This window comes from Emys orbicularis, chromosome 3, assembly GCF_028017835.1.
Source record: "Emys orbicularis isolate rEmyOrb1 chromosome 3, rEmyOrb1.hap1, whole genome shotgun sequence".
In the NCBI taxonomy this organism is placed as follows: Eukaryota; Metazoa; Chordata; order Testudines; family Emydidae; genus Emys; species Emys orbicularis.
The window spans coordinates 9762419-9776779 of NC_088685.1; the positions used below are offsets into that span (position 1 = coordinate 9762419).

General features: G+C 49.0%; 1 protein-coding gene across 1 annotated transcript in view; it reads right to left on the reverse strand.

The window, feature by feature from the left end:
- The window catches only part of XKR6 (XK related 6), a 314532-nt gene that overhangs the window by 34236 nt on the left and 265935 nt on the right, over positions 1 to 14361 (reverse strand). The gene's annotated exons all lie outside the window — the stretch shown is intronic.

The following is a 14361-nucleotide window of genomic DNA, read 5'->3' on the forward strand; positions in this document are numbered from 1 at the left end:
AGAACTCCACTGGCCAACCCTGGTCTTAGACAGATTCAGCAGAAAAAGAACCATTGAAAACAAAATGCAGATTCTAAACTACTCGACAGTGGCTCTTACAGTCATTTGAAATGTGCCATCTGAAAGGGGTTTTTCCTTCTTTGTATGTTTTGGGGCTAAACTCCTACAATGGTGAATTCAGGAGTTTTCTTTTCCCTCTGAAGGGAAACCAAATGCTTGAAGAGAGAATAGTAGTGGAAGTAATTTTTGGGGGTTTTTTGAGGAGGACTGTGTGACAGATTTGGAGCTGCTTGGTAATAATTGGTGAATTCTTTATATTGACCTGGTTATTGAGAGGAGATGTTTATTGTGTGAATATTTTGGTTAGTATTATAGGGCGCTGTAGGGAAAAACAAGCAGGAAGGGGGGAAAAATGGCTTAAACATAAGCCACTTTTCAGCACTTCTGAGAGTTGTTAAGGGATGAAGCCAGGACAGGAAAAGGCCCCCGAAGACAGAAGAGCAAAAGAACAGTGGCAGGTTTAAAAGGAACACTCACAGGGGACAGAGGAGGGGGATAGTATTTGTTCGGAGGTACAGATACCTCCTGTGGGTGTCTGAAGAAGGTAGGCCTGCCCAGGTTCCTGTCAGGGCCTAGTGATCCTCTAAGTAAGACGGGTGCAGATTGCTTGTTGTTTGAACAGCCTTTTCCCTCGAACAATCTAAAAGATTTGTTCCTACTGCTAAAATAGACAACAATTATCTGGTCACTGCAGAGCACTGATCTAAGACACCCAAGGGGAAGAACTGCTGGTTTCAGAACTCAGATGTGCAGGGTAAGGATGGTTGATAGACAGGATACAGAGGCCTGGGAAGAACTGAAGAATTTCACCTCAGGAGAGGCAAAGGCCTGAGGCCTAAGACCTGAGGGGGTGCACTCAGAGGGTGTGTCTACACAGCACATTAAGCCTGGCCTCCTGACTCAGGTTTGGGCCCAAGGCCCCCTTCCGTCCACACACAAATCAGTCTGACTCAGGTCAGCAAGCACCCAGGTCTTAGGAACTTGCAGGGGGGGGGGGGGGGGGGCAGTTAGAGCCCAAGTCTTGCTGTGATGCGGGTCCAAGCTCTGTCGTTCTGCAGTGTGCAGGCAGCTCAAGTAGGATTGCCAACTTTCTAATCACACAAAACCAAACACCCCTGTCCCGCCCCTTCTGAGGCCCCACCCCCCGCTCACCCCATCCCCCCGTTGCTCGCTCTCCCCCACCCTCACTCACTTTCACCGGTCTGAGGCAGGGGGTTGGGGTGCCGAAGGGGGTGAAGGCTTCGGCTGGGAGTGTGGGCTCCGGATTGGGGCCAGAAATGAGGGGTTCAGGGTGCGGGAGGGTGCTCTGGTCTGGGGCAAAGTGTTGGGGTGTGGGAGGGAGTGAGGGCTGATTCCCAAATACTTCAGGGAATATTTCATTTCATTTATTTTAAAACTGGTTTCCCTGAACTTTGTTTTAGGTCCATAAATACATTTCTCTTTATATTGGATCTGGTAAAACCTCTTCTTTGTCTGCATACAAAACCTCTACCTTTTGCACTGACACTAACTGATTAGGGACTTTAATTTTGAACGGTACAATCGTGATAAAGACTGGACTATACTAAAGAGTTATATTGGTATAACTATATCAGTTAGGGATGTGATTTTTTTGCCAGCATAGATATGCTGGTAAAAGCCCTAGTATAGATGCAGTTATACTGGTATAGAATGACCTTTTACTAGTTCAGCTAATTCTCTTTCTTGAGCCAGAATTAACTATACAATTAACACTGTTATACCAATATAGCAGCATCTACATACATTTTTGCGAGGGAGAGGTGTTTCCTGCTTTGACTATACAGATATAGTTAAAGAAACCCAAAGAAAAGAAAAACTAACCATGTAATTTCACCCCAGATGTGTTGTTATTGGCCTAGATTTTCAAAAACAGGAGCCTAAAGTTAGACTCCTAAATCTATATTTAGGCACCAAAGTAAATGGCCTAATTTTCAAAAGTGCTGAGCCACCATGAAGCTACAATTGACTGTTGAGTGTTTTGCGCTTTTGAAAACCACGCTATTTATTTAAGAGCCTAATTATACATCCAGGAACCTAACTTTAGTCTCCTATTTTTGCAAATCTTGGCTAATATTTTAAATACAGGTCCCAACAGGACATCGCAACATATAACTAATTTGGGGGAGGGTTTAGAGACAACTTTCCTTAAACACAAATAGGGCTGGCTGTTTGCTTTGCTCTGGCAGACGTCCCAGAATTCCTGTTGGCACAATTACCATCTTCATTACTTACTACTTAAGCTACAGTAGCACCAAAATGTGCCAGGCAAATTCACTACAGCCCTGCCTCCAAGGAGCATTTTTTTTAAAAGTCAGAGCCATACGCCCTGAAAACCAGAAAGTTAGTCAAACAGCATTTGATTGGAGCTCCAAAACAGCTCCATAAGGCAGAGAGGGATTTCACTTCCCACTTCTACACACTCTCATAACTAAGCAGGGCCAGGACTTGGACAGGAGACCAAGAAGTATCAAATTCTGGTCTCCCCACTCGTGTGACATGAATAGGCTGAATTTTGTTCTGTTACACTGGTGTCAACCCGGAGTGACTCCGTTGACCACAGTGGAGTTATTCTGATAAATTAAAGGCAGGATCTGGCCCCACAGTGCTACTGTGTGTGTGAAAGGTGAGCAGGATTTGGCTCCCCGTGTAAGGGAAACCCAGGTATTGTAGGAAATGATGCGGGTGATGCCCCATGCAGGGGACAAGATGACTTAGATAACATGGAGATGAGTGCAGCATAAATGCTTGGAGACTAGACTATCTAGATGGCCAGCTTATATAGACAGACAGATGCTCTGAATATCTGATCTTACAGTCTTTGCTCATGAGTGGTTCTTTCTTAGGCAAGTGGCTTCAATTTAAACCGGTAAGGATTCCTGGTATGAATAAAGTTTGAGCAGTAACGAAGCAGAGTGTCAGCATAGTAATGCTGTCTCTTTGGTAAGACATAACCCTCAGGTCCTGACTATTGGTGATAATTAGCTCTCCTGTAGAACCCGAAACACTGAACAGCATTGCTGCTCACGTAGACTCTGGAGATCAGGAATTGCAGAGGCCCTAAGAGAGCTGGACGTGCTAGAAACCTTGCAAAACATTCAAGCCACCACCTGCAACACAGACCCACGACCCCGCTAGCTCGTGAAAGGCAGCCAAGAACAATGGAGCCCACTGCTAATGGAAATGATCGTCACCCCTTTCAGAGCACTGAACCGGCCATCCTCCCTGAAAAACACTAGACCTCACCCAACCCTGAAGACACCCACACTCAATGCAGAAGATCTGTCCAGCTGCTCCTTTGTTCTCCAGACTCCCACCCCTGTGCAAAAATCAACCAGAAAAGAGCAGCAACCAAGCTTCAGCAACACCTAACCTCTGCCAAGCTCCTGGATGCTTCCCAACTGGGCTTCAGACTGTGGCACAGCATGAAGAAAGCCTTGGTCCCCCTCAGAGAGGAACTTCTCCTGGCACTAGATAAAAGCCATATCCCAATGATCACACTACTGTGCTCCTGTTCCCTTAAAGCTTCTCCTGAGGGTTCCCATGGGGATCCATCCTTCCGCCCCTTCTCTTCAGTATCTACAAGAGCCCACTTGGAGAGGTGGGGTGGCACTGTAGGCCAACAGTACGTCAACAACTCCCCGCGGTTCATCTCATTCTCCACAGACGCGACCAGCACCATCCCGAGGCTGTCACATAGCCGAGAGGAAATCAGCACCCGGATGAAGAGCAGCTGGCTCAAACTAAACCCAGGCAAGGCAGAAGCAAGGAATTCCTCCAACAGAGCATCTATGAAACAGGGAGAGGAGAAGGACAGCACATTCCCTGTAGTTCAATACGGCCTTTACCATGCTATTTACCTGGGAAATGATACGTTAAGAAATCCCTAAGACAGGCAGCCAGACAAAGTACTACTTTCCACTGTCTGTCATTTATTTCTACTTTGTCTAACTAGGTGTAAGGGGACTGTTGCCCCCTTACTAACATTCAGTGGGGGTGTTTGGTTGGCTAGCTCCCAGCACTAAAAGGGGAAGGGTCGATGGCAAATCAGGAGCCTGAGACTGACAGTCCCCAGGAACAATGGGGAGAGGCCAATGCTCCAGATCAGCCTGATTGACAGGGCGGGCAGGCTAATCAGAGGCCTGGTCTACACTAGGCGTTTATGTCGAATTTAGCGCCGTTACATCGAATTAACCCTGCACCTGTCCACACCACGAGGCTATTTAGTTCGACATAGAGGTCTCGTAAATTCGACTTCTGTACTCCTCCCCAACGAGGGGAGTAGCGCTAAATTCGACATGGCCATATCGAATTAGGCTTGGTGTGGATGGAAATCGACGCTAATAGCTCCGGGAGCTATCCCACAGTGCATCACTCTGTTGACGCTCTGGACAGCAGTCTGAGCTCGGATGCTCTGACCAGCCACACAGGAAAAGCCCCGGGAAAATTTGAATTCCTTTTCCTGTCTGGGCAGTTTGAATCTCATTTCCTGTTTGGACAGCGTGGCGAGCTCAGCAGCACTGGCAACGATGCAGAGCTCTCCAGCAGAGATGGCCGTGCAATCCCAGAATAGAAAGAGGGCCCCAGCATGGACTGATCGGGAAGTCTTGGATCTCATCGCTGTGTGGGGCGATGAGTCCGTGCTTTCCGAGCTGCGCTCCAAAAGACGGAACGCAAAGATCTATGAGAAGATCTCTAAAGCCATGGCAGAGAGAGGATACAGCCGGGATGCAACGCAGTGCCGCGTGAAAATCAAGGAGCTGAGACAAGGCTACCAGAAGACCAAAGAGGCAAACGGACGCTCCGGATCCCAGCCCCACACATCCCGTTTCTACGAGGCACTGCATTCCATCCTTGGTGCGGCCGCCACCACTACCCCACCACTGACCGTGGACTCTGAGGATGGGATATTGTCCACGGCCGGTTCCTCGGACATGTTAGCGGACGGGGAAGATGAGGAAGGAGATGAAGAGGACGAGGCAGTCGACAGCGCTTACCAAGCTGATTTCCCCGACAGCCAGGAGCTCTTCATCACCCTTACAGAGATCCCCTACCAACCCTCCCCAGCATGTAACCCGGACACAGATTCAGGGGAAGGATCAAGCGGTAAGTGCTTTAAACATCTAAACATTTATTTTTTACAAAACTGGAATATTAAGAATAAGAACAATGTGTGCTTCATGATTTCTTTACCCTGGGCGCTTAAGTAATCAGTTCCAACTATTTAAAAAAAATCAAACAGTGTCCGGTTGTGCATGATTCTGCTGCCCAAGCTGCTCCACTCTATAGTCCCTGCAACTGCAGCTATATGAAAATCCGGTCTATATGTCCGGGGATAGAGCAATAGTCCTCCACTGACATCTCAACGAAGCTCTCCTGCAGGTAATGGGAAAGCCTGTTCATCAGGTTCCTGGGGAGAGCGGCCTTACTGGGTCCTCCGAAGTAGGAGACATTCCCGCGCCAGGAGACGAGCAAGTACTCCGGTATCATTGCCTTGCACAGCATGGCGGCATAGGGCCCTGGTCTTTGCAGGCTTTCTCGAAACATCCTTTCCTTCTCGGTGTCCGAGATCCTCAGGATAGTTATGTCACTCATGATGACCTGCTTTGAATTAGGTAGGGGACTGTTAGTATTGGGACTGCTTGCAAGTTCCTTTACAGAACTGTAACCGCTGGTTTGCAGCCACGCGGTGGATGCGGGAGAGGGGCAGCATACAGGGATCTTTCCCTGGGACATCCGCGAGGGGGTGGGACAGGGCCAGAGTTCATGCTTGGCCGATTGCTGGCAGCAGAGACTGGCATTGCTTTCAATGTGAAAGGAGGCCAGTGGTACTACTAAAGTTTTAAGCAGCCACAAGTCTACGGCTTACCATCTTTGCCTGCTACAGAGATTACAGTGTCCTGCCACGCTTCCCAGATCTGCAGTGCAGAACCCCAGGCACTGAAGGCAAGGTCCGAAAATTTGACCTTGTCCTGAGTGCGCATGTGATAGGTGCGGTGCATGGTCTTGTTCATAGAGAAAGACTCTGTTCTTTGTTCACAACTACATTTATCTTTCGGAGGAATTCACTACCTTTTTCTCATTCCCACAGCCACATCTGCGACTGTCTCCCAACCCGGCCTGGCATCACACTCCCAGAGGCTAGCGCACATTAGGCGGAGGAAGAAGAAGACGCGAGAGGACATGTTCTCAGAACTAATGGGCTGCTCCCGAGCCCAGGCAGCACAGCAGAACCATTGGAGGGAGAATTTGTCCCAAATGCACCGGACACACATGGAACGTGAGGAGAGGTGGTGGCAGGAAGACCAGCAGGCGACTCAAACGCTGCTTGGACTTCTGAGGGAGCAAACGGACACGCTCCGGCGCCTTGTTGATGTTCTGCAGGAACGGAGGCAGGAGGACAGAGCCCCGCTGCAGTCTATCAGTAACCGCACTCCCCCGCCACCAAGTCCCATACCCCCCTCGCCCAAAATCCAAAGAAGGAGGGGCGGCAGAGTCCGTGAAAACTCTCACTCCACCCCTGCAGACTGCTCAAGCACCAGAAGGCTGTCATTCCCCAAAATTTGAAAAGTCCTTTCCTGCCCGCCTCACCCAAGCCACCGTCCAAGTTTCACCCCCCAGTTTCATGTGTGGTTGTTAATAAAAAATACGTTTCTGTTCATTACTGTTTCCATCATGTTCTTTTGAGGGAGAGTCTGTCTGAAGGGGGGGGAAGGGGCTTGGTAATTGGACAGGACAGTAACCTTTAGCAGGGTACAGAGGCGGGGGCAGGTCCAGCAGCAGGGCACATACACAGTGCAGTGACTAGTTACCCTGGTCAGTCTGGGAGGTGGTTTTCATGTTCTGTGGGGGGCGGAGGGGGGGGGGTTAGTTGCTCTGTGACTTTGTGGCGGGGGAGGGCAGTTGCAGATCTTATGCAGCGGTCCTTGTCCTGGATCACAGAGCCACGCAGCAGGGGATCTGTAACCCTCCTCCCCCTGCCATAAAGTCACATAGCCCCCACATACACGCAGTCCCACTCAGGAGGGCTGGCAGGCTCCGTTGAAACAACCAGTCCACCACTGCGAATCCTGTCATTCCTGGAGTTTAAAAGGATCATTTGCATCAGTACACTACACCCGCTCCCCACCACAGTCTGCGTCCCAGGTTTCAAACATTCCCGCGAAAACAGTACTAAAGACAACGGTGTTCATTAACAAAATAAAACTGATTTTATTTTTTTGGAAGGGGGTGGAGGGGGTCTGTAACTGGAGAGGATAGTCAACATTAACTGGGTAAAGAAACGGTCGCAGGTTCAGCTTCTCTGTACAGAAACTTAAAAGTCACTGGTTACCCTGCTCACTGTGGAACCTAGCTTTCAAAGCCTCCCGGATGCACAGCGCGTCCCGCTGGGCTCTTCTAATCGCCCGGCTGTCTGGCTGGGCGTAATCAGATGCCAGGCTATTTGCCTCAACCTCCCACCCCGCCATAAAGGTCTCCCCCTTGCTCTCACACAGATTGTGGAGCACACAGCAAGCTGCTATAACAATGGGGATATTGGTTTCGCTGAGATCACAGCGAGTCAGTAAGCTTCTCCATCTCCCCTTGAGACGGCCAAAAGCACACTCCACCACCATTCTGCACTTGCTCAGCCGGTAGTTGAACAGTTCTTTTTCAGTGTCTATGGCTCCAGTGTAGGGCTTCATGAGCCAGGGCATTAGCGGGTAGGCTGGGTCCCCAAGGATCACTGTAGGCATCTCCACATCCCCAAGAGTTATTTTGTGGTCCGGGAAGTAAATACCTTCCTGCAGCCATCTAAACAGACCAGAGTTCCTGAAGACGCGAGCATCATGAACCTTGCCCGGCCATCCGACGTTGATGTTTGTAAAACGTCCCCTGTGGTCCACCAGTGCTTGCAGCACCATTGAAAAGTAGCCCTTTCTGTTAATGTACTGGCTGGCCTGGTGGTCCGGTCCCAGGATAGGGATGTGAGTTCCATCTATAGCCCCACCGCAGTTTGGGAATCCCATCGTGGCGAAGCCATCTATGATGACCTCCACGTTTCCCAGGGTCACTACCTTTGAGAGCAGTACCTTAACGATTGCGTTGGCTACTTGCATCACAACAACCCCCACGGTAGATTTGCCCACGCCAAAGTGGTTCGCGACAGACCGGTAGCTGTCCGGCGTTGCAAGCTTCCAGAGGGCTATGGCCACTCGCTTCTGGACAGTCAGGGCTGCTCGCATCCGGGTGTCATTGCGCTTCAGGGCAGGGGACAGCAACTCACAAAGTTCCATGAAAGTCCCCTTCCGCATGCGAAAGTTTCGCAGCCACTGGGATTCATCCCAGACCTGCAGCACTATGCGGTCCCACCAGTCCGTGCTTGTTTCCCGTGCCCAGAATCGCCGTTCCACAACATCCACATGACCCATTGTCACCGTGATGTCCTCGGCGCTGGGTCCCGTGCTTTGTGACAGGTCTGTGCCACTCTCAGACTTCAGGCCCTCACCGCGGTGCCGTAGCCTCCTCGCCTGGTTCATCTGCATCTGCCTCTGGGAAAGGTGGATGATAAGCTGCGAGGCGTTGACAACGGCCACAACTGCAGCGATGGTCGCAGCGGGATCCATGCTCGCAGTGCTGTGGCGTCCGCGCTGTCACTGACCGGAAAAGTGCGCGAACTGATTTCCCGCCGGCGCTTTCAGGGAGGGAGGGAGGGCGGTAGTGACGGACGGATGACGACAATTACCCAAAAGCACCCTCTACCCTTTTTTTTTTTTAACCCAGAAGGCATTGGTGGCTCGACCCAGAATTCCAATGGGCAGCGGGGACTGCGGGAACTGTGGGATAGCTGCCCACAGTGCACCGCTTCCAATGTCGACGCTTTCCCCGTTAGTGTGGACTCACAAAGTCGAATTACTGTCCTTAGTGTGGACACACACGTTCGACTTTGCAATATCGATTCCACAAATTCGATTTAAGAGAAATCGAACTACCCTCGTAGTGTAGACATACCCAGAGAATCAGGAGGCCAGGGGGGTCCCGTCCTCCGTGTGAGCTGGAATTGCCTGAGTCAGACAGAGCGGGGCCGAGCTAAGGAGAGAGCAGGGGCCCGAGCTAAGTTGCTGGGAGCAGAGCTGCAGCCCCAAAAGCCAGAGCACAGCCCAGAGAGAGCAGACCTGCCCTGGGAGGAGAGCTGCAGCAACCAGAGCCAGAGGGGCCAGACAAGCAGCCAGGAAGCAGGTCAGAGCTGGGAGCAGAGTCACAGAAGCAGCCTGCAGAGCAGACCTGTCCTGGGGGCAGAGCTGTAGCAACCAGAGCCAGAGGGGCCAGAGAAGCAGCCCAGGGAGCTGAAGGCAGAGCAGCAGCAGCAGCCGTGCTGAGGCAGAGTGGAGCTGGAGCTGGAGCTGGCGCAGTCCGGAGCTGGGTGCGGTGAGCAGCTGGGGAGAGTGAGGGGGACCCTGGGCAGTGGGCCCAGCACAGGGAGACGCCTCAGCCAAGAGGCTCTGCAGGCCAGACTTGGAGGGGGATCATAACCCCGACCGGGCAGGGGCGATGCTGGGAAGAAGGGTCCTGCCACCTAGAGCCTGAGAGCGTGTGGCCACCGCCAGAGCAAGTGTCCAACCCGCAGCGTCTCTGCAGCACAGCCAGGGCCTGAGAAGGAGGCCTGGGACCTACAAGGAACAGACTGTGAACTGCCCTGATGTTCCAGAGACACTGCTTGTGATGTTCCCTGCCACAGAGCAGGGTGATGTGTTTTCCTTTAACCTTTCCCATTTTTCCTTATTCTTTTTTAAAAGTAATTGTTAATTAAACAACTTGTATTTGCTTTAAATTGTATGAAATGATCAGTGGGTCAGGGAGGTGCCCAGTGCAGAGAGAGTACCCCGGAGTGGGGACACCCTAGCCCCTGTCCTAGGTGACCAGAGCAGGGTTGGGGGTCAAGCCCCCCAGGAATCCTGGGCCCAGCCTTGTCGGGGTTTACGAGGACTCTGCCAGACAGGAGAGTGGAAGGGGAGTCCTCAAGGGCAGGGAGGCCTCTGGGTAAAGGAAGTGGGAGTGAGGACTCGGATCCTTTCGCTAGCCCACTTCACCGGGGTAGTGCAGAAGCCAGGAAAGTTCCCCACAATAGCGGGACCATTCCCCCGCTTACATAGGGGTCCAAAGTCAGGTAGGTTTAAAAGTCTTCTCTATGAGTGCCCTGAAGGAGAGTAGCAGTGACAACTAGCAGTCCCCATTTGATTCCGACCCAAAGTATTGAAAAAACATGAGTCAGCATCCCCCCCATCCTCATATAATGATGGACTTAGAAATCATGAGTTTTTAAATAATATATCAGTTGCTTTCTGAGTTTTGAGCCTATAGAAGTCACATGTTTAAGCTTTTCTCCACAGCCATGAGGACTAGAAATTAACTTTTTTTATTTAAATGTAAACTGAGATTCTCACATAATCCCATGACTCCAGGAGCTGGGGCTTTAAGAAAGCACGATACTCGTGATCAAATCCTGAGAGGCTCATGGAGTCTGGTTAGATTTAATTGTAACTTTCAGCCCGTACTTGCTTGGAACTTTCTTTCTCTTTTCACATGAATATCACCGCTGCTCTTCCCACCTACTGATCATCTCTCATTTGCTACCGAGATGTCGACTCCCACCTTTGATAATACCAGCCTCCATCACCCACTCGTTAAATTTTCAAACACCTTTGTGCCTTTTACCATGCTGTCCCCCATCCATCAGGCTTCAGAGTCTCCCCATAAACATCCACAAGTCACCTCATTGTCTTGCTTCAAATTCCTCCTCAAAACTCTCCTCATTCATGGTGCCTACAACAAACTTGACAACAGTTAGGCTGCAGGGGCGCTGATACCACTGCTCATCACGCTGACCAATATTGTCTCATTGTTTCCTGTACTCCCGTATGTGTCCATCTGTATCCATCTGTTGTCTCTTGTCTTATGCTTAGAAGGTAAGCTTTTAGGGGTAGGGACAGTCTTTTCGGTCTGTGTTTGTACAGCACCTAGCACGATGGGGTCCTGGTCCGTGACTCCTAGGTGCTATGACAATACAAATAAATAATAACACCACCACTAATAAAACCAAGTCATATTTGGAATACAAGTGAAAGCTGCAAAGAAACAGAACAATAACAGGAATGATATTGTGATCACTGCCTATTACAGCGATCAGTACTTCCGGGAGAAAGGCGCTGCATGAGAACACGGTGCACTTCTGTAGCAGCTTTAATTGCGCATCAGCCACATGTGTTGCTGATCTATTGGTACGGGAGGCAATCAGGGGCCCGACTGTTAGCTACAATATTATTATTTTTTAAATAAATGCATCACAAATTTCTGTTTCTGGGTTTGATAGCAGGGGGTGTGGAGTGGGCGATGTATTATTCCACTGGTAGTTAATTGCCATGACATCTCATCAGCAGATGCTGCCGCTAATGCTTGGAAAGCATGATTATACTGGACTGCAAATAGCAAGTTTAGGAGCTCACTCTTTCTCTTAAGCGCTGCAGATGAAAAGGCTACTCCTTGGAATCGTGCAGATGGGATCAAAACGGAAGCTGCCCAAATCCATCTTTATAACCGGATTCCACTATATTTGCATCTAATAGGTTATTGGTCTAAAGCAGGGGTAGGCAACCTATGGCACGTGTGCCGAAGGCAGCACGCGAGCTGATTTTCAGCGGCACTCACACTGCCCGGGTCCTGGCCACCGGTCAGGGGGGCTCTGCATTTTAATTTAATTGTAAAAGAAGCTTCTTAAACATTTTAAAACCTTATTTACTTTACATACAACAATAGTTTAGTTATATATTAAAGATTTATAGAAAGAGACCTTCTAAAAACGTTAAAATGTATTACTGGCACGTGAAACCTTAAATTAGAGTGAATGTATGAAGACTCGGCACACCACTTCTGAAAGGTTGCCGACCCCGGTCTAGAGTCTCAGCTGGGGTGAACTGACTTCAATGGAGCTACGTTAATTTACATCAGCTTAGAATTTGGCCCACTGTTTTTCATCATAACGAATTTTTAAAAAGGCTAATAGAAAGATATGTCAACAGGGAAGCAAGATGGTAAATTAAATAATTACTCTACTTAAAAACAAAATCAAAGCTACAATTAATATCACGCGCAGCGTGAACATTTTGTGCATGGTTACAAAGCTTTGAGCAATCATTAATTAGGTTGAGAATTATTATTTATTATTTGTATTATTGCACCGTCTAGGAGCCCCAGTCATGGACCCGGACCCTGTGCTAGGTGCTGTACAAACACAGAACAAAAAAGGCAGGGATGTCAGAGGCTATTGATATTTTCAAACATACAAAAAATTCATCCCTATTAAAATAGCCAAAATCATTGTTTTTCATTCCGTCCTGAACTCATAGCAATGGGCCTGGCTGCACTGAATTGGGTAGTTATTTCCGAGCACTGGATATGCTGGATATGAGTCAAAAGTGTGCCCTTGTTGCCAAGAAGGCTAATGGCATTTTGGCCTGTATAAGTAGGGGCATTGCCAGCAGATCGAGGGACATGATCATTCCCCTCTATTGGGCACTGGTGAGGCCTCATCTGGAGTACTGTGTCCAGTTTTGGACCCCACACTACAAGAAGGATGTGGAAAAATTGGAAAGAGTCCAGCGGAGGGCAACAAAAATGATTAGGGGACTGAAGCACATGACTTTTGAGGAGAGGCTGAGGGAATTGGGATTATTTAGTCTGCAGAAGAGAAGAATGAGGGGGGATTTGATAGCTGCTTTCAACTACCTGAAAGGGGATTCCAAAGAGGATGGATCTAGCCTGTTCTCAGTGGTATCAGATGACAGAACAAGAAGCAATGGTCTCAAATTGCAGTGGGGGAGGTTTAGGCTGGATATTAGGAAAAACTTTTTCACTAGGAGGGTGGTGAAGCACTGGAATGGGTTACCTAGGGAGGTGGTGGAATGTCCTTCCTTAGAGGTTTTTAAGGTCAGGCTTGACAAAGCCCTGGCTGGGATGATTTAGTTGGGGATTGGTCCTGCTTTGAACAGGGGGTTGGACTAGATGACCTCCTGAGGTCCCTTCCAACCCCGATATTCTATGATTCTGTGATTCACTGTAATGTTATAACAGTGTAACAGCTCAGATCAAAAACAGGCCATAAGCCACTGATCTCTGGAACTGTTTTGATGCCTATACGATCCTCTATATGCGTACACTTCTGTGGACATCTCGTTTCACTGCCATGTCAAAAACAAACAAGGACAACGTAAGAACTTTGGGGGGAAAGCATGTGCAGTGGACAATTTCCTCCTTTAATCTGATCCAGCTTCCATATACAGTAGTCATCATGCCCACAATTTTCAAAAAGTGACGAGTGATTTGGGCTGCCTTATTTCTGATGAGCTGTGCTTTCTGAAGTTCTCCAGTTCTGCACCCAAAAATGGAAGCACCCAAAACCATTGGGTACTTGAGAAAAATCTGTATTTTTTATTTAAAAATTTATATTTGAACTCCAAAACCTCAACAAGAAGCCTGTTCATCGCGCTTTATAAATTCATCTGACATAGTCCCTCATGTACAGTATCCTCTGTTCTGTACTGCCCAGTAACCTTGTCTAGCTTCATAGTATAATTACCCTTAGCTCATTTAATTGCTTCAATCACCTATCACTTAAGAGTAAACAGTGAATAATCATAGAATTATAAGACTGGAAGGGACCTCGAGAGGTCATCTAATACAGTCCACTGCACTCATGGCAGGACAAGTATTATCTAGACCAGTGATTCCCAAACTTTAACAGCCCGCGAACCCCTTTCACTAAACTGTGAAATCTCGTGAACCCGCTCCTAAAAATGAATATTTCCAGGGATTTAAGTTTAAATTTCCTCAGTGTGATGGATGCACTTGCTTTGCTCTGCATAGCTCTTGGAAGTCCAGAACCATAGGAGAAAAATAAAGTCTCATGTCTGGTTCAGCATCAAGTCTGTTTCTGTATTTGGTTTTCAGATGTGCATACGAGGAAAACGCTTTCTCGCATAAAGTATGTTGTTGAAAATGGTAACAAAACTGCAGCAGCTTTTTCTGCCAGAAGGGGGTACTCGGTACTTAAACTGAGCCAAAAGTTGATCAGAGCACTGGGGTTTGGGCTGCTGGCTCCCCCGCTGACGGGGGCAGGGCTCGGGCTGCCAGCCCAATCTGCCCTGCCCCGCTCTCCCTGGGGCTCGGGCTGTCTGCCCTGCAACCAGTCCCACCTGCTGCCTCCAATGCCCGGGGTCCTCTGGCTGCCATTAGTGAAATTTTTCTGGT